Here is a 22,188-nt window from a genome sequence, read left to right as displayed (position 1 = left end):
TCTCCCATCATAGTGAAGACATGGCTTATTGGATATTGAAGCAGGAGAGACAGGGCTGAATTTTAGCAGTGAATGAATAAGGCAGTCAATTCTGGAATTGTAAATGACAGGCGCTGAAGTTTTATAGAGCATATTAGCAGAAATCAACCTCATTATACATTTGAGAACCATCCTGTAGCAAATAAAGCACGAACTTTGAGCAACTGCAGTTATGAGATCAATAGTTCTCTAAGAGTAATATTGGATGCTCTGATATAAAAGTAGAACCACCACAGTGTAGACTAGAAAGATGAAAACAAAAAGGAATACTGATAGATTGGAGTCAGGTGATTCTCCAAGGACCCAGGATGTTGTGCTCCTCATGCATTAGTGCTGTAATGTGCATTAAATATCATGGAGGTTCTCAGGTGTGGCAGGTGTGCCAGTGCAAATGCATGTATTCCCCGGACACCTCCTATTCCTGTTTATTCCCGGAGACGCCACACTACAGCTCTCTACCTGGACTTTGCCTCTGGCTACAGGGACGTATATAACCTGCATGCATGGTGGGCTGGAAATTCCAGGGAGTTAGTGTATCCCAAACAACCACACATGGGAGTTGGAACAAATATTTGAGTTCCTTATCCTTAAGTGATGCAACTTTGAGCTCTGTACTACATTAGTGGTTCTCAGGGACCTCTGGGGAACCCTGAAATCCTTTTAGGAGGTCTGTGAGATCAAAACTATTTTGAACAAGTACAAAGATATTATCTGCCTTGTATATTCTGATTTTCAAGGGTACAAGGGGAGTTTCCCAGAAATGGTAATGCTACTCCTATGATGGCTAATGGAATGTATGCTTGTGAATTCTTAATAAATTCTTAATAAAAAATTAGTTTTAGTTTTAATGTCTAATATGGTAGGAATTGATGGATATAACTCACACTTAATAGTTTTTAATAGGATAGAGGGGTTCTGAGACCAAAATGTTTGAGAAGCAGGGCTGTACAGCATTTCCCAGAGCCACAGAGTGATTCAGCCCCAGTTGTTCGAAGCAGGCACCTGTCCATTAACGTGTTATGTGTTGGTTTCTTTCCATCCCTGCCTCACTTTCCCTTACTGATTCTAGTCTCAGGGTCTGCTGCTGGGGAATCCAAGCTAAGGCACCAGAGATTTGGGGTGGTGCCCAGGAATCTGCATTTTAATAAGCAACATCGGTGAATCTGATGTGGATGGCACATGGTCCTCACATAGCTGAGCTTTTCCCACATTCCTTAAAAAGAATGGGAACAGAGTGGGGAGGATATTGGAGGTTTGCACTTGAGCAACCATAATGTATAGTACACGTACATGCGCAAACATGCTATCACACATGATCGCTTTAAGTCAGCGGTTCTCAACCTGTGGGTCGCGACCCCTTTGGCGGTCGAACGACCCTTTCACAGGGGTCACCTAAGACCATCCTGCATATCAGATATTTTCATTGCGATTCATAACAGTAGCAACATTACAGTTATGAAGTAGCAACGAAAATAATTTTATGGTTGGGTCAGAACATGAGGAACTGTATTTAAAGGGCCAGAAGGTTGAGAACCACTGCTTAAGTGTTTATGTCTTAGTGCCTGTAAAATCAGATTTTAATTCTGCCTCATCTCCCGGCTCCCCAGGGTTTTTAAATCATGTATTAATCTCTCTGTGTTTGTCTTTTTCCTTTTCATTCTTTAATTTATAAATAGTTCAGTTAAGTATTTCTATAGTATGTATTTGATATAATTCTAGTTCTATAGTGAGGGTTGAGTCCATTTGAAATGCATTGTTTGGCATTATAGCTATATTGTTGGCTCTATAAAACTCTGAGTTAAAAGGCACTCACAATATTTTACAAGAGGTGTCCGAATCAGGTGACCAGTGTCCAAAGTGGCAGACCAGATAAGCAGCATATGTTAGGGAAAGTTATCAGCATTTATACTAATGCATGTCTGCATTGAAATATTCATTTCTTTATATCTAGGTAATATGTATTAAATAAAGTCCATGGGTGGCCGTGTAATACAGTGGGACATGGATTTGAGTCCCTAAACAGTTGCATGACTAGCCACTGGGTTATTATGAAAATTAAAAGAACAAATGTAAAACCCAGCCCAGTGAATCTCAGAGTGAACATTCCAGAAATGTTAGCTGCTATTATTATTACTGCTATGATTGTTGCTGTCACAGGTTTTAAAAGCATAAGCCATGTTTTTAACACTCAAGTATTTATATTATTGGAAAGTAACAGAAAAGAAATCAATGTTTGAGGCAAATACAATGAGGTGCTAAAGGATAGGACAAAGCCTTAGGGACTCATAAAATTTTAGAGGAGAAGAGAGTCAGAGAAACTTGTAGTGATGAGAAAAAAGCTCCATAGTGGCTGTGCAACTTGAAACAGTTGTCTTTTAAAACTAATTGGCTGTTCTGTTTCCAGACAATAATACATCAACTCACACTTTACATGGCAGACCGAGTGTACAACATGTAAGGCTGCCAGAGCTGGGCCACTTCTCAAAGCCAGTGTCCCAAGTCAGAGTGTAAGATACCTGCCAGCTCACACAGGACATGGGGGAAGGTCTGTAAGGGCTTTCTCCTCCCAGGACAGTGATGCTTTGCTTTTGAGACAACCTTTTTTTTTTTTTTTTCAAAGGGTTTTAGTCGCATTCACTTAACATTTTTCCTGGGAAGAATTCTATTCATTACTTCTCTACTTATTTATGGTTGGTAAAATTGAGGTACCCAGTTTATCAATCCAAAATGTTATTCCCTTGGAACTTACAAGAGGGTATCTTTTTAGGGCATTTCTCATTCTTTACTTGTAAAAAAACCATAAAATAAATAACTATATACATGCGTGTACGAGTACATATTATATACTACATATATACAATATATAATGACACATGTGTGTATGCATATATTTGAACCACAATCATGTGGAGAAGGAATTTTTATCATGTGATTGAACCTTGCTCTCTCGCACTAAGGAAAATGCATTGAGATTCTAATTCTTTTTCCCTCTGGTAGTAAATGGCTCACTTGGATATACATTATGATAAGTTGTCAGCCAGCCACATCCTGTGATCATTGTTGGTGACTATTACTTTGCTAATACTTCATTTTTATTCATTCTAAGACACCGTTGATTTTAAGACACACTATTTGGGTACCATCAAGAGGGAAGAAACAATGCTGCCAATTAAACTATGACATAACCCGTTCCTAGCACTTTGAATTTCCATTCATATTTGTCAGAGATTTTTTTATTATTATTATTAGTTAAGGTATTACAAATGTGTCCTCATCCCCCCCATTAACCCCCAACCTCCCCCCCACACACAAACTCATGCTCCCATCCCCCTGTTGTCCATGTCCATTGGTTTGGCTTATATACATGTATACAAGTCCTTCGGTTGATCTCTTGTCAGAGATTTTTTGTAAGACTACTTTAGATGTGAATTTGTATCATATGTAACTTTTTTGAATAATAAGGAAATTATAAAGAGTATCATGAAAATAAGAGTATCATGAAGATATTCATAAATGTCAATTCAACACCGATATCTTTTGAATAATTTTTTAAAACTCAGAATTGTTTTGTTTTGCCACTGGCATCCTCTCCTGTGTGCTTGCCAAGCTGCTCACACTTTCTCAGTTTTGGTGTTGGCACTTTCCTATTAGATTTTTTTTTCCCTCAGTCAAATTATATGTTGCTAGCCAGAAGTTAAGCGGTTTCTGTTCAAAGTCACCGTGACATTTTGACAAATTGCTATGTGGCAATCTAATGGCAGTCCTGAGTAATGCATAACTTGGTCACACCAGTACTTCACTGCTTTGAAATGTCTTTAAACTATTTTGTGGATTTTGGCAACTCTTCTGTCTTCAGAGTGCACTGCTTGGTGTGTGAGAGGAAATCCTTTGGCATGTGTTTCAGTGATTAAATGTAACACGGCTTCATCTACTTACATTGCCCAAAAAATACGGAATGGTGGTTGTACCAGGCAGAGTGGGCTAGATGATGCCAACATCTCAGTGGCTTCAAACCACAAGTTTTACTTCTTGCTTATGGCTTCATGCTCTTCCTAGGTTGGCTAGGAGCTTTCACGTCATCCTTTCTCCAGGACTCATGCTAATGGAATAGCCATTTTTGGGAATATTGCTGGTCATTGTGGACAAGGGGAAAAAAGAAGTGATAAGTTATGCACTGCTTTTAAAGACACCCATACCACTGCTCACATTTCTTTGGCCAAAACATGTCATAAAGTCACACCCATTGTCAGGGATTTGGAAAGTGCGATCACACCAAAACCATGGGAGAAGTGGGGATATTTAATAAACAATCATGGCTCCCACCATTTACCCTTCTGCTCACAAAATATTCTCTGTCTTTATTTGCATGCAGAATATACTCATTCCTTCCCTCATTGAACACAAGTTCAATCTGTTCCCCGCAGCCAGCTTGAAAGACAGGATCTCGGGGTGATATGAGGTTTCTTCATTGGGGGAATGTGTGTAGTGGTCTCTGTATCAGGCTTGAATGTCATTCCTAGAGACAACTTGTTCTGCTTCCTCTGATGATTAATATAAAGAACAAAACAGGGACACTTCTATTTGTACAAGGAAAGAATGAGAGAGACACAGTAGTCACTTTTCATAGCAATTTTGAAATCCCACTGTGCAGACATAGCTAAGGTCTCCTATGTTTGTGGTCTGGAATATTCCTTGGTTAGCCCTGTGAATGGGGGTTAATCTTCTTACCTAGCTGTTCTCTGTGAACTTCTGGTTCACTCTTCTGGGAGTTTATTCTTTTTTGTTCTTTCTGGCCATAGCTGAAGAAGATACTGGTGAGTATGCCCTACTTAGGGGCTGAATGCTCTCTTATCCTACTATCTGTATTTAGACAATTGGAAAACCCAAAGTTAAATCTCAAACAGTAAGGTGACTTTTAATCCATGATGGCAGTTCTTCTGGCAATGTAACTCTCTCAGAAATAGAGATTCTTATCTAATACCAGTCAGCTTCACATGCCAATAGAGGCTATCATTATCTCACAAAACATACTCCTTAGATTCCTTTGGTCTTTTCTATCTCTACCTAATTGTGGGAATGTCTATTTTCCCTAAGATGTTTTATTTACTTAAAAAGATTTATCAGGCACTACTCTCTTAATCTGAAACAACTTAATCTGGTGGTGTGCTGGTGGTGGTAGTGAGAAGGGCGGGGGAAGCCCTAATTTGTAGCATGTCCAGTTCAGGCTTCTATAACAAGTTACCATAAACTGAGTGGTCTAAACAACAGACAGTTATTTTTCATGGTTCTGGTTTCTATATTTAAGATATAGATAAGATTCTACTTTTAATCACCATAAGTTATTCTAATTGCAATTATTTCCTTATGCTATATCAATCTGCATTTCCTACCATATAAAGTGAATTTACTGAACCTCTTAAGAAACATTCCTAACTGATGGGCTATACATTACATTTTTTAGAGACCGTATTTGTTGAAGGTGCTAGTGCATTTACTTGCTCTGACTTTCTTCCAAACACATTAAATGACCTCGAAGTATGATTAATCACAGTAGATTTTTTTTAAAGTAACATATCATATTTTGATTTAACTTGACTTTTTTTTTCCTTCTTGGTTCCCTCCACCTAATTGCTTTAATGAGAAACCAGATTCCTAGAGAAAACACCTCTTGGCACAGATACCAGTTCTCCCAAACTGGTCCACAGCGGTGCTGCTGGGGTCGATTCTCCCAGTGGGAGGGGGCATCTGAAGTCAGGTTGTTTTCAAAAGGTTGACATTGGGGCCCTGGCTATGATACTACAGTCCCATTCAGCCTTTTATTATTCTTGCTCTGTAACTTGACTTTGGTGCAGGAAGAGGAAATCCTTGGGCTTAATTGAAGACAATCAGCCTAAGGTCAGGAGGGTAATGCTAAACACACTGGAGGTAAAGGTAGCGTGGAAATAAGGAAGAAGGTAAGACTAGAGTGGATTCAAAGATTAGACTCAAGGATGGAAGCCGAATGCATCTGGAAGGCAAAATATACTTGAACCTAAAATATACAGAGCCCTGGGGAGAAATAAAAATAAATCAAGCTTATTTAGTTTATTACCTTTCCACTTCCCTGGTGGCTCGTCCAGCTGTTACCCCAGTTTGGGCGGGCGGTTTGTAAGCCTGATTGTTAGGTATTTATCATGGGCTGCCTGGTAGAGCAGCTGCTGGTAAAAGAGCCCTCAATGCCTTCATTATAGCCCAACTCTCAAACCTCACAGTTGCTGATATTAAACTGCTTTGATTGGAGATTATAGGGATTCATTTAAATTTTAAGTGGCACCTTTGCAATGTGCTTTTAGATAATCTGTAATGCGCCTCTGGACACAGCCCATTTTTGGGTAGGTGTCTAAATTACAGAGTGGGAATGCTTTAGATTAAAGTGAATAAGCAGCCCCTGCCACGGAGGAACTTCTTCCAGTTAGTGCATTGCCCCCCACAGTCCTGGATGTGGCTAATAAAATATCATATGAAAGTTACTGATGACTCAATGGATTCTCCTTTGCGAAAGCCATTGAGGGTTGGCCATAAATATTTCCTGAAGGGTAGTTGTTCTTAGTGCCATTTTACAGATGAGGAAATCAAAGGTTGTTCAAATGAGACTCATGAATTCTTAGCGACTAGCATTGTGGTTGGAAAGCTGGACCATGGAGACAGACCGCTTGGATTTGAATCCCGGCTCCATCACTTACTACCTGTGCTGCTCCGACAAGTTACTTATCCTTTTTGTTCTCAGTCTTCACGTCTGAAAATAGGAATAACATTAGCTTCTGCCTTCTAGGTTTCTTATGGGGAATGGTGTGCTAATATTTTTAAAGCTTAAGAACATGATAAGCATCAAAAAAGTCTTTTTGTGATTCATAGTTTCTTATCTGAAACTGAGGGACAGATATGTTTTAGAATTCAGACTTTTTCAGATTATAGAAAGGTGATAGATATGAGGCAAAAGATTGTGACAGCTACAGCAAGGTCTGGGCACTGAAATCAAACATATTGATGGTTTTGCAGCCAAACAGATAAGCCATCATTCTAAGTGGGGGGAAATGTATCAACAGGCTTCATTAGTTTGAACTAGGTCTAGGCACTAAGTTAAAAAACAACAACACACAACAACACTTTTTTTCCCCCAGAGCCTTTATGTATTTTAAAATTATAGATAAGGGATGGTGGATCTGAAACAACATTGAATGGTAGACAAATTATGACAATCCAGAAATACCCAAAGTGCAGACTAGAACTTTGAGCCAAAATTCCTTTAATTACCATTTCTGCAAACTGAACCCAGAACTTAAGTGGTTCGTTCAAGGTCACATGACCAGTCACATCAAATATGGGACCAGATCCCCAGATTCCTGCTGTTGGGCCCAACATTTTCTGCACTAAACACAAATGTTTCAAAGCCACCCCCCAAGATACTCACTAATTCCATGGAATGGAATACTTAAAAAGTAAGAATTCTGGGATTCTTGTTTTGGAAGTATGTTTTTTTTCCAGAACTTTTGGTGTTCTAATGAGCATTGTGAATCTACAAAAGGGTGCTGTGTTGTATACCTTTCCTATATTTATTTTTTCATACATTCCTTATATTGAGAACATTTCACAGGGCACACTTTGGAACATCCTGTTTCACCTTATTCTAAACAACAAGGCCTCTCACGTTCATGGCACTGAGTGGTTTTATGCGTGATAGTGATTCCCATCATTATAAGGAATGATGTCCCATTGCTTTCCAGTGGCATCATTCAGGAGAGTTGTGTGCTTAGGGACACTTTGCCTCTGGAGGAGGTTCACTTGATTGAAAAGACACTGGAGTACCCACAGTTGGGGAACCCAGGCATCTCAATGTGGCAATATTCATGGGTGCACAGTTCTGAGTATTTATGGGAGACGGCTTCTGTCATCTTTTCAGGTTTCAGTCAGATGGCCCCAGAGACACTTCTGGAAGAGACATCACCATGGCTGCCCAAGGAGAACCCCAAGTTCAGTTCAAAGTTGTATTGTTTGGTGATGGCGGGACTGGGACAATGACATTTGTGAAATGTCATCTGACTGGTGAATTTGAGAAGAATTATGTAGCCACCCTGGGTGTCGAAGTCCATCCCTCGTGTTCCACACCAACAGGGGGCCTATTAAGTTCAATGTCTGGGACATAGCTTGCCAGGAGAAGTTTGGTGGACTGAGAGATGGTTATTACACCCAACCCTAGTGTGCCATTATAATGTTTGATATAACTTCGAGAGTTACTTAATAAGAATATGTCTAGCTGGCATAGAGATCTGGTACAAGTGTGTGAAAACATCCCCATTTTGTTTTGTAGCAACAGAGTGGATATTAAGGACAGGAAGTTAAGGCAAATCAATTGTCTTCCATTGAAAGAATTGTCAGTACCATGACATTTCTGCCAAAAGTAACTACAACTTTGTAAAGCTCTTCCTCTAGCTTGCTAGAAAACTAATTGGACACCCTAAGTTGGAGTTTGTCATCATGTCTGCTCTTGCCCCGCCAGAGATTATCTTGGACCCAGCTTTGGCAGCACAGTATGAGCACAATCTAGGCAGTCGGGGGAAACTACGGCCCGCGGGCTGGATCCGGCCCGTTTGAAATGAATAAAACTAAAAAAAAAAAAAAAAGACCGTACCCTTTTATGTAATGATGTTTCCTTTGAATTTATATTAGTTCACACAAACACTCCATCCATGCTTTTGTTCCTGCCCTCCGGTCCAGTTTAAGAACCCATTGTGGCCCTCGAGTCAAAAAGTTTGCCCACCCCTGAAGGTTTCTCTGACCACCGCTCTCCTGGGCGAGGATGACGACCTGTGAGAAAGGGAAGCTGAAGTCTAGAAGTCTAGTTTTACAGGCAGCTGTCCTGTGATGTCAGTGGTGCAGCGTGTTTGGCACTTTATTATGTAGCTAAGCAGAACCTGTGCTTGATCCTTGGGGTGCTGAAAGAGATGAATGGGCTTCCGAGTGAATGTGGCAGCTAAAAAATACCTTCATTTTTTGGACCTACATATTTAGCTGTTTTGGAATGCAGTTGTTTCCTTATTGAGTTTCAACTATAAGAATGCTGCACTTGCACCACAATATTCAGCGGTGAAGCCTTGTTTGTTACTGTCATTCCCATTCCTCTTCATTTAGAATCAGAATAAAATTGTATTTCAGATACCTAAAAAAAAAAAAAGAATGTGGTTCAGAGGCAAACAAAGAAGTGAACCCATAAAAACTGACTTCATTCCATCTTCCATCTCACAGTCCACTAGAGGGGTACTATTCCCTTATCCTTGGGCTACTGAGGAATTTCAGTTTCGTCATTTCACCACAAGGCAGTGAGGGGATTGATGCTTACAACATCTGTGGGTAAACCTATGGGCCTGGATGGAAATGAACCATCTGGTATGTACGCCCACGAGTCTTCTAAAGAAAACATAATTACATAATTTCTTTTAATGTTAAGATCATCCAGAAACATTGACCAGACCCTTAGAGACAAGTTGTTCTTCCTGAAATAATACCAGTTCTTTTGGATGTGCAATGAGCCCCTGTACATTGTGTGCTTTTGGAGTACTTTGCTCTACTGAGGTGCTGTTGGGAAAACTTTTGGTTAGAAATTGGCTATTGGTGCCCAGCTGGCTTGGTTCAGTGGTTGAGCATCGAGCCATTAACCAAGAGATTACTGATTCAATTCCTGGTCAGGGCATATGCCCAGGTTGGGGGCTCAATCCCCAGTAGGGGCATACAGGAGGCAGCCAACCGGTGTTTCTCTCTCATTGATGTTTCTATCTCTCTATCCCTCTCCCTTCCTCTATCTCTAAAATGAAGAGGTCAGTGAGGGAAAAATGGGGACATATGTAATACTTTCAACAATAAAAATAAAAAAATAAAATCAATAAAAACATTTTAAAAAACTATTTTAAAAAGAAAGTGGCTGTTAAATAAAAAAATCAGTTATGTTTTATATTCCTGTGAAATCTCTGGTCCCCTACATATTTGCTGTATATATTTCTCTTATAACCAATTGGCTTTTCTTCCAAGTGTATGTTACTCTTTATTTTTTAGAAATGTTACTACTTTGGGGAATGTTTTTTACATTTGGGCTTCACCTATACTCCAGTGACATAGTAAGTTTCATTGGAAGAATGCTTGGAACGACTGGTGCATACTTGGGTCACATTAGAATCTTTTAGGCCCCTTCAAAGTGTATGAAGCCCAGGCTACACCTTGCAATGATATCAGACTCTCTAGGGAAGGGACCTTGGCATCAGTATATATTTTTCTAAAAGTCTCAGATGATTGTGTGTGGCGAGGTTTAGAGACACTGTCTTAGAATGGTTAGTTTATAATACCATATTCAGGCATCTTCAGGGATATGGCATTAACCATATCTCAGGGGTTATAAGATAAGTAGCCATGAGCTGAAACTGGCCTAATAACCTGCTTTGTTGGGCCAGCATAGAACAATGTTAACTTTTCTGGAATTTGGAAAATTCAAGAATTTGGAAAACCTTACTCAAGGTTTGTGCTCTCTACTGCCCATATCAACAATCACTATGATACAAGTCACTTCTCACACTTGTGAGACCTGCCTGGCAACTATACGTATTTGAGTTCATGACCCCTGAGATACCTGGAGGGGCTCTCTAGTTGGAATCTAATATAAAAACAGTAAGATTAACTGAGAATTACTAGACATACACTGAAGACTGAAAATACATACTGTTTTTGGAAGCATAGATTCCACTTGCCCCCTTATAGGAGAGCTCCCTTTGGGGAAAAGACATGTTCCCTGGGGTGCTAGGCAAACTGAAACCCAAGATGGTGTCCACCCCATGTGGTCAGTGGCCACAGACCTGGAGTGAAACTGACACCTTCACTGAGAGGAAGGGAGTGATGCTGGCTTCACTGAGGCCATGGCAAAGAGGAGAATAATCGGATGAACAATAAGATTAACAGATGAGAGGTTTGAAAGGAAGAGAAATTCCAGATTGAGGAAGGTTCAGGAGAGGTGTTCTAAATCAAGGCAATGAACAGAAGGAAACTTCTGGCTTCCCTCACCTATGGGGACCTAGTGAGTATGACATGATGTTATGTTTGAGTTGACCTGCTTCTGGGTGTGCCCGTCTCCTCGCCTCTATATCAGGTTCAGGTTTTACACATCAGTACACACCACACAAGGGCCAGTGGCCACAAGCAATTCAGAGGTTTATACTTAGGCACAGGCAAAGGGAGGAGAGTCCCTGGGAGAGGGGGCCAGGCAGCAGGGTGGTTCTCTGATGTCTGGGCAGACAGAGTGTCTGATCCTGGAGACAAGAATAACACAGGAATCTTCTGGTGAGAGTTTTGAATAATGCCAGGGACAGACTCATTTCCACTGGACTGTTCTCCTGTGGGGGCAGGTGAAAGGGGGAGGTAGATTGCCTTGCTTGTGATTTATAGGGATAGCAGGAGTGAGTCATATACCAGGTACCGAGAAGAAAGAATTAGAGACCTTTCATTCTATTAATTCAACAAATTTTATTAAGCAGCTCCTGTGCAGACTCTGTGATCCAAAGAGTTATGTGATCCAATTAGTTATAATCCTTACAGAGAGCAGCAATAAAGACATAAATAAATAACCACATCAAGTGGCAAGGATGTGATTGGGGTAGAATGACACTTAATAGAGAGTAAAAGGGAAGGCCTTTTGATAAGGTGACTTTTGAGCAGAGTCCAAATAAAATGAACAGAGTGAGCGTAAAGCTATCTGGGAAGAGCATGCCAGGCAGGGAACCAATACGTGCAAAGGCCGAAGGACCATGCTTGGTGGAGGAAAGGCGAGGACTCCAGTGTGGTGGGTGGAGTGAAGGAAGCAATGGGTAGGCCAGGTCCTGTGGGACTTTGATGCTAAAATACGGATTTTAAGAAAGTTCTTTATTTTTTTATTTTTGTGTGTGAAGGGAAGCCACTAGAACAGTGGTTCTCAACCTTGGCTGCACATTAGAATCACCTGGGAATCTTTTAAAAATCCTATTTCTGGGCCTCATCCTCCAGAAATTGTTTCTTTGTTATGGGGTGGGGCCACAACATTAGTAACAAAGAAACAGAATTTTCGGAGGATGAGGCCCAGAAATCAGGATTTTCAAGATTCCCAGGTGATTCTAATGTGCAGCCAAGGTTGAGAACCACTGCACTAGAAGATTTTGAGCAAGAGTCTAATTTGTGGTATACACACACATATTGCAAAATGAGTTGAAGTCACAAAGAAGGTAGGTCAGACTGATGAGAACAGGGGTGCAAGGGAAGGGAGATACATTTATATTCCTCCTCCTGCATAAATCCCAGTAAGGGAGCACAGAGATTGAAAAATTGTCATGAGTTAATTTATCAAAGATGGAATTTGTTGCTTGAAAAAGTAGAGCAAAAAAACCTGAGCCTTTCACATAAAACATTTACTAGGGAGAAAGAAAGATGGACACATTGGAAGCATTTCCAGAATGGACACAGATATTTTGATAGAATGATTGCCCTTGGCAGTTGCAATCAATTGGGTAAATCTGGTTTGGATCAGTCTGAAGTACATATGCTTTAAGATCTCAGATCTACTTTCAAAAGACTGTACATGTGTCTTATTGTAACCCTTGATTGAAATATAGCTGCCTGCTCTATTTCATGGGCCTGGGAAAGCCCTTAGCATTCGGTGAGCACTTAGCTGGGAGCACTGGTCTTAGATCATCCAGTCTGGGTCCCCTTCCTTTTCATCTCCATGGTTCTGTGTCCATCGCTCCCAGTGATTAATGCCCCCGACTTGTCCATGATGAGATGTATGCATTCTGGGCACCTTTGTTTTGGAGGTGACTTAAACCAATCATCACATGGTATTCCTTGGGCAAAACAGATTCATTTGGGACAGACTCATGATCTCTTTCAAGCCACTGAGTCTTGTGAGGACCTAGATGGAGCATTTAAGAAGTCTATTTGGTGTTAATAGAGGAACCACAGGAAGAAATTACCTTCTTTTATTTGGGCATTGTCAAGATTGGAGGTCTGAAACTGCTGATATCTTATTATCAGCACGATAATAAAGACTACACATAAAAGCTGGCAGAGTCACTTCTTAATTGCACAAAACAAACCATCTAAATTTGGGCTTTCCAGTTCTATGAACAAATGTACTTTCTTGATGTTCATGCCATTTTGAGTTGGGCTTTCTATAACTTAAAAGCCAAAGACCTCATCAATAATATATAAGTTCGTATCACACAGTGAAAGCTGGGGGCTCTTGAAGGTCATATATATGTATACACATACATATATTTTAAGAATGGGAAGAGGACAAAGTAAAATCACACAGCTTTGGGACTCCAAGGAGATAGGGAAATATCTGGAACTTAGAGGAGGGCATTTGGCATATCTTACATCATTCATTAAAAAAAACATATATTGACAATGTACTATATGTTCACAACATGTGAGATATGAACCATTGCCTTTAATTCTAATATTAGAAAAACTGAAACTCTGACTCAAAAGATTTTAGCTGTATGTTTAGAAATAATCCAATGATAAAAATTATGTTTCAACCTTTGATTTCTTTGTGTTAATAATAGCATTTTGCTAAAGGACACAGAAAATCTTTATAAAGTATTACATGTATAAACTATTTTAGAAAACAATTTTTGTGTTTCTTTCTCCCCAAACAAAAACTATTTTACCCATTTTTCACAGGCCATGGTAAGGTTTTATTTTTTTTTTAACAGTGCCACTTCCTCTGCTATTATCTATTTTCAGTTGCTACAGGCATTAGTAGCCAAATTAATCAAACATCTCTCTGCAGAACACCTGATATGGGCCTCTCTTTTAGTCCCGGGGAAACTTCTGGAAATCCAATGTAAAGGGTATACTTGAGAAAGCCTGGGAGTATTCTACTTTTTTAGGCTTGTGACATCACCAAGCGTTGTGCTTCACTTTTTAGTGGACGAGTCATTTCATAGTTGCTGGTGGCAATGATATTGGATTGAATATGTCTTGTGGGACACTAAGGCTTGTGGAGCAGAAATCTAGGGACAGTGGAGCCTGTGAAAACAGATCACATCCCACTACAGGGGGGAACTTTGGGTCCAGTTCTGCCTTTTCTCACAGAATCAGACTCTGATCTAATCCCCTTTGCAATTAAGGTTATCTAAAGTATGTTCACACAGAAAGACAATGTATTTTTGGCTCTCAGCATTTGTGTTGCCTTGGTGACAGTGTACAGACCTAATTATTAAAGAGAGTCTTTTTCAAGCAGCTTTGTCAGTTCTGACAACTGAGTATATATGTAGGGTTATGTGTTCTATGCTGTTTGCTTTATTCTCTACAGTTGGAAATTACAAATTTGAAGTAATATGAGAGAATATATTTGAAGATTTCACTCCTACCTTGATAAGTCATTAAAGAAAGCTTTCAAGGGAGTAACACATTTCCTCCCTAGATAGCCTCAGAAAAAAATGTTTTTAAATGTATTCCAGTGAAAGAAAATATCAAGTTTATTTCAGGAATCATCAATCACAGTCCATGTGGTAAACATGTAGAACTGGTGCTTGTCATTTAACACAGCTGAGAAAGCAATTTAATATCAATTTACTGACAATTGTTAAAGCATTATTATTTTTAAGAAACCATATTGGAAGCAAAATATTTCAAAGCTAAAATGTATGCAGTGCACTTTGTCAGTGTAGTTTGCTAATTGCTGAGTAACAGACAGTACGTATGTCATTTTACAACCAGGATGTGGTCAGTAGAGAGTGGTGAGATTCCAGACTGGGGATTATTATAATGGAATGGTAATTTGGCAGTTCCCTGCTTACCTAATAGAAAAACTGAATCACAGAGAGGGCAAGGCACTTGCTTAAATTGTTCAGCTCCATACCCTTTTCCTTTATCTCCTCTAATTCCAGGCTGAAATGATAGGAAGTATGTATAGTCAAGAACCTACGCTTATGTGGAGTGGTGTAGTGCCTTTTTGGCTATTCTTTCTATTCAGACATCTATTGAAAAAGATTGAGTTTGGATGTACATGGCACAGAATTTTCTTTTTTTTAAAAAAAATTTTTTGTTAATCTTCACCTGAGGATATTTTTTCCATTGATTTTTAGAGAGACTGGAAAGGAGGGGGAGAGACAGAGCAAAACATCAATGTGAGAGAGACACTAATTGGTTGCCTCCCGCATTTTTTAACGGATGACAACTAATTACTTTTTAAAAAAAACACACAGTGTGAATCAAAGAGAACAGTTTTCACCCTGCATCAGCGATTTTCAACCTTTTTCATCTCATGGCACACATAAACTAACGACTAAAATTCTGTGGCACACCACATTTATTTTTTGCTGATCTGACAAAAAATAGGTATAATTTTGATTCATTCACACTGGATGGCTGTTGTTGTGTTGGCTGTTGTCATTTTTTAAAATGTGACAATCTAAGGGAAAAGAGTCAGTGCCCAAGCTACATGGTCAAGTACTGCATGTTTTAAAACTACTTGCACCACACGGGTTGAAAATCACTGTGCTACATTGGAATTATATAGCACTCTTAAGTCTGCATTTGGTCCTAATAAAGAAACTATAATAGGTAGATATTTTCTTAACTTTACAAATAAGGAAGATGAGGGCGGGAGTAGTTAAATGACTGGCCCAAGGCGATACATCTATTATGAAAAGAAAGCAAGACCAGAACCCAGTTTCACTCAGCTTAAGTGAAACTCTTCTATGTCACAGATGCTGTGTAAAGTTTACACAGATGCAGAAAATTGTCATTCTCCATATTCTAAGACTTTCTATTGGAATTCATTCTTGCTAATTTGATTTCTCTGCTTTTGCACAATATATAATCTGTGTTGTTTCTCAAACAAAAATACAAAGAGTAATATCAACATTTTGGGTTTGGTCTATTCTATTTACCTGGCTTTGAGGAGTAACCAGAAATTTGCCTACTGGAATTAATTATCCTCTATCTAGTTTTTTACTTTTTTAAAAATAAAATAATGATTTTGGCACATCTGCTGCTGAGAGGCTCTTTGCTGAAGTCATTATGAGCAAAATTACTAATATAATGCCCTAAAGAAATTATTTTACTTTGGTCAGATACATCTCAGAACAACTATGATAAGCCTATCAAGATAAAGATTTTCTTTAAATTGTACCAGTGCATGTTATCTTCATTTTATAGGGATTCTTTTAGTGCTGTAGCTCTTGACAATCTAGATTTCTAACAGCTTCATAAATAACCACTGAACAAGAATAGATGGTTTTCTCTTGGTAGTTAGATAAGAAAATTGTACTATTTCACAGAAACCACACTTGTTTTTTCGAAGGAGGAGAAGAGGAACTTGCATAAACCCAATGAGCAAATAGTGATTTTATGTAACAAGAAATCCCCCAAATGAGTGACAAGGTCACTTGAGGGTATTTTGATAGAACCACATTACTTGCTGGTATCTGGAAAATTTCTGGAAATGTTTTATAAGCTTTTGCCTCTGAATTTCAAGAGAGTTGAGCATTATCAGTTTGATAGGTTGTGGTTTGCTTCCCAAAAGGGCATTTGTCAGTTTTCCCTGTAGCTGATGTCATTCTGGACACCAGGCAGGACATCCTCAGCAGCATTGATATCTACCCTCCTACTGTTCCCTGAGTTGGTGTTTTTGGAGCCAGGCCAATCGCAGGTGCCAGGCAATGGAGCCACTGCAATGGTGTGAGGGTCAAAGCACAGGTGGCCGTACCTGGGTTCTGAACCTGGATCTGTTCCTATCAGTTATGGGCCCTTAGGCTGTTCTAGCATCACTAAGTCTCCCACTCATCAAAGGTTTTTTGAAAAATTCAAACAAAATACAGTTGGTTATGCCCTCCACTATTTGACTTTTGAGTTCCCCAAAGCCCCTACCCACATCATACTATTTGCACACCTGATCCAGAGACAGTCTCTAGAATCATTTAACGTTCACTAAACAACATATCTATTAAATGGTTTGTGTTACAGAGACTAATCATTAAATAATAATAATAAAAAAGAATAGGGCAAACCCTGCGGGAGAGCAGGAATAATTTAGACTTCCCCACCTCCTGTGAGGTTTTATGTGAGTTTTGATAATTATCTTCAAGCCAAATATTTTAATAGTACATCTTCCTATAGACGTCTAAAAAATCTTTATTTAGCTCAGTGATTCTTCATGTTTCAAACACAGAAGCAGAATTATATGGAGTTGTGTGCTCAGTACCACGGTGATTCTGATGCTTGGCCAATCTGGATATAGTTGTTTTCATTTTCTTATTCCCCTTCATCAATTTCAACCTGAAGAAACTGAGAATCAGGGATGTTAAAAGACTGGGATTAGGCTCTGCAACTAATTTGTGCGTTAGGTAGCTTTCTGAATTGAACTGTGTGTGTGTGTGTGTGTGTGTGTGTGTGTGGTGTTTATCTGAAGTTCTACTTTTTCCCCATTTTATTTTTGCAATTAGGATAAATGACAAACCCTTCCAGATTATTTTCTTAAGGAGATATATATATATATATATATATATCTATATATATATATCTATATATAGATATAGATATATATATATCTATATCTATATCTATATATATATATGATTTCCAAACTGCACTTTGCCATTTGCTATCTTTCAAAACTTCTGAATATTCTACAATATATTTGAACAAGAGCATAAAAAAGAGGATTACAATGATGACATCACACAAACTAACAATATCTAGATTCATTAATTTACTTAAGATAGTAAAGTCAGAAGGCTCAGAGAAGGTTCAACAGTTTTCTTGTAATTCTGGAAGAACAGGGTGTGTAATATGCTCACATTATACAGCAAGTAGGATGAGGGCCTAGAATCTGTGTTTCTTGACTCCTTATCCAATGCTCTCTGCATATCATTTTGCTATTTCTTACTTTACAATCTGTCATCCTTGGGGGTTCCAGCTTGATTCTTCCCACAGAATAATTTCACAACTTAACACCCTACTGAAAGCACGATGCGCTGTGCCATTTGTTTCTATACTGGGAAAGCCTGGGGAATACAGGAGTCAGATTAGGCTGCCTCATGATTCTGTTATTGGACTTCAGGTTTAACTTTTCCACTTGACTCATTTGTCATTTTTCACAATGATCATTTTTTTAAGCGATGAATCCCTATTTTGTCTCATTTTTCATGCCTAAAATGTACCAATCCTTGCTCAGATCCATAACTGGAGGCAGCCTAGGAAAACTACATAATTTCCATGCTGCTCTCTATAGTCATTATGTATGGCTCTTATGCCTAAGTAGGCATATTCTTTAGAGGGCAGCAGTGTGTTAGTAATGACTTTTATGCCACTTCTTAATTTTCAACTTTTGAAACTGCATTCTGTGATTGATTTTCAGTCCAGAGCCACTTATCTTTTTTTTTTTAATGTATTTTATAGATTATTTTACAGAGAGGAAGGGAGATAGTGAGAAACATCGATCAGCTGCCTCCTGCACATCCCCCACTGGGGATGTGCCCACAACCCAGGTACATGCCCTTGACTGGAATTGAACCCGGGACCCTTCAGTCCACAGGACAATGCTCTATCCACTGAGCCAAACCGGTTTCGGCCACTTATCTTTATGTACCTATTCCTTTAACACTTACAGGCTTAATAGTTTATTATTCACCAGTTTTTCTTCAAGGAAATAGAGGGACTGATTTCTAATTTGGTTGACCTATATATCATTTTCCTTAAATGGCTTAGAAAATTTCAATTTCTCAGGTGGCATTTTTAACATACATGACCCCTTTTTAGAGTGAAATGACCTTTTGGTTAGATTTTTGTGGCCTTGTGACTGGGTTCTAAGTAATAGAGTGTGGCTTATGCCATGCCTGGGTGTAAACCTATTACACTCTATTCGTTCAACAAATATTTACTGGGTGCCTGCCATGGTCCAGGCCTCGGTTAATGAGGGCGGTGATGGTGTTGACAGAAGTATGCCAGCAGATAGGGTTAGAAAATATTAAAGTTTCTTTAATAGCAAATATATATATTGATTTGATCTGTTTATAAAGTTAGTTAGCACCTCTGTTGTGACACATGATTATCATTTTTTCTTTTGTGTGGTGAGAACATCTAGTCTCTTAGCAACTCTGAAGTATATATAGCACAGTATTGTTGACCACATGTCACCCAGATTTATCAACAATATAGGACTTGACTCCAGAACTTAGTTCTCCCCATCCAGGGAAATGACCCCACTATTGTGTTTGTATACCCATCCTTCTGCTTTGTCATAACAAACAACATGGCAACATCCAATCCAGTTCATTATAGGCTCCAGGCTTCTAGTTGGTTCTTGAATAATACAGCATTACTATTTCAATATGGTGGCTCCATTTGGCTCATCATGAACCAAACATAGGAAGAAGCCACTGTAGATAGAGAAATCAGAGACATTTAAATATGGGTCTGAAAACTTTCTCTACCCCTTACTTAAAATAAATAAATAAAGAACTGCATGTAGGTAGTTGAAAGGCTGCTATCTCAGGAAAGAGGTCTCTTATCTAATCACTTCCAGGACTTGGTTGGATGTGACTACCGTTCTGGGATTCTGGAGAGTGAGTAAGTCCCCCGAGCCTGGAACATACTGGAGCTAGAGCCCTGGGGGAGGAAAGTTATTCATTCAAAGCTGTCAGCACATCTTTCCTTATGAATTACTCTCTTCAACCTATTGGACTTTTTTTCCCCTTTGGCATAATAGAAGACTTTCTGTAAGAATGGGACACATTCAGGACAGGTCACCACAAATATAGGTTTCCTTATTTATACACATTTGAGCCAAAGTATACTTCCCAGGAAATAAGACTGAAAAGAAATGAAATGGTTGAATCAGACTGCATTTGTTATGTGGACTTTTAAAATAGATTTATGTGAACTCAGCCAAATAAAATCACTTTCTGTCCTGGCACTGAACATGGGTGGCTGGTTTGATATGATGACCAGACATATGAGTTTATCATGAAAATGAAGTAACAGTGTGTGTTAAGTGGGGGAGTAGGAAAAGAGTGGATTGATGTTAGGCCTCTCCTCCCCACTCCCGCTCATTGAAGGGCCTCCCCAGAGCCCCTGAAAGAACAGAAACAGGACATGAGGTGCTGAGATTCAGCCAACTTCATCTTTTGACCTTGGCGGCCACTTCAAGTGTGGATTTTGTAAAGAATCAGGCTGACTCCATCACTCATCCATCACTGGCCCTGAAGGAGATGTCTACACTACAGCAGAAACTACTGAGCGATTCAGGCTGCAGCTACTCAAGGGATTTCCCAGTTTGTTGTTGCTGCAGTGGTTTCCAGGCGTGTTTCAAAATTTCACCCACTGATTTTATTTTCTAAATTGAGGTAAATATATTTTAAAGAAATGGAAAAACAAGGTACTGTTTAAACCTGAAACTTCAAAAGGAATAAGGATCACTCATCTACACAATGCCTAAATAAATAATGGGGATCTGAAGAATTCATTCATCAGCTAGTTTCTTGGCCTTCAACGGACCAAACAGCCCTTTTGATAAGATTTTTATTATTGAACAATGTCCATTTTCATGTTTTCTTGAGAAACACTGTTTGTATTAAGCTAAAAATGAAGTTGGGTTATTATTATGAGGAAGGAATAAGTACAAATCTTTTAATCAAGCAAGTACAAGTCTTTCTTTTTCCATCCTTCCATCCTTCTCTCTCTTCATTTTCCCATTGCTGAGAGTGAAGTTGTTTGCTTTTTAAACCAGGGTGATATGTAAACATTTATGTTTATGAAGAAACCTTTCATTATACCACTAAGATACTTGGGTTGGCCTTTGAATTTTCTAGTAATAAACAGGTAGGATGAAACTGCACTTATTTAATCATAATCCATTGCCTTTCTCAGAAGTACTGCCAACCATACTCATTTTCTGATATCATCCAAGTCTCTACCCAATTGAGTATGAATAAACAATATTACTGTGGATCATCTCTTTAGCACTCATATTGTGCACTTGGCAAATAACATACTATTTGTGATCCTTAATATTGTTAAGTCTACATTCTATATTTACTACTTCACCAGGAAGTTGTAAGGGTTATATGAAAACACTTTTAAAAATTAGAGTTAAATAGAAATTATTTAGTTCAGTGGTCAAGTAGGATTCTGAAATTATAATTCATATGTTGAATTTTAGTTGCTCTCATATTAGCTGGATGATCATAAGTAATATTTCTTGCTTTCTCTGTGCCAGTTTCTTTATCTGTACACTCAGGATAATGGCAGTTACATTATTAGTAAAATTATTGTGAGAAAGAAGTAAACCAATCATGGAAAACAGCGTAGTATATGGCACAATGGTAAGTCCTCGATAAATGCTATATCATTTTAATGCCCAGAGGTAATTATAAAAGAGGCTTAAAATACTTAAATAGGATAACATTTTGTGTTGGAAATATATATGTTTATATATACATATATACATGCAAACATAATATTTTTTATCAGAAATATCCTAGCTACCATGAATTCTGAATTAATAGAATTCAAATAAAAACATATTTGTAAAATAAAATTTATATCCACAGGTAGGCTTAAATAAACAATTTATGAAAAAGGCAACGGAAGTCAATATATCTAAAAGAAGTGAAAAAATGATTAATGTTGCTATTGATCTAAGCTCAAAATCAGGCCTCCTCTTCTCTCTGTACACTCTCTCATGAGGTGATCCCATCCTTTGCAAGATTTTACATATTAATATAGATTTCAAAGTCATTTTCCAATTTTGCTCTTTCCTTGGAGTTGTAAACTTCATATATCCAGTTGTATATTTGTCATTTCTTCTTGGGTGAATAGCAGGCACCTTAAACTTAACACCACTGAATCTGACCTTTGTTTTTTTTTTTTAAATCTTTTTCCCTGATCTTCTTCAGTTCAGTTGATATCATTATAGACTCACCAACTTGAAGACAGAAATTGGGTGAAGAGATTAAGAAGTACAAATTGGTAATTACAAAATAGTCCCGGGAATGTAAAGTACAGCATGGGAAATATAGTCAATAACATTGTAATAGCTATGCAGGTGCCAGGTTGGTACTAGACTTCTCATAAGTCATATAAATGTCTAAT

At 38.6% G+C, this 22,188-nt stretch overlaps 1 pseudogene; it reads left to right on the top strand.

Annotated features, from left to right (window-relative positions):
- Positions 1-8,024: 8,024 nt before the first annotated feature.
- On the top strand, positions 8,025-8,889 carry LOC118670895 (annotated as a pseudogene).
- Positions 8,890-22,188: the final 13,299 nt, after the last annotated feature.

Source organism: Myotis myotis, unplaced genomic scaffold (assembly GCF_014108235.1).
Source record: "Myotis myotis isolate mMyoMyo1 unplaced genomic scaffold, mMyoMyo1.p scaffold_m19_p_16, whole genome shotgun sequence".
Lineage (NCBI taxonomy): Eukaryota > Metazoa > Chordata > Mammalia > Chiroptera > Vespertilionidae > Myotis > Myotis myotis.
This window is presented reverse-complemented; position numbering and strand designations above follow the sequence as displayed.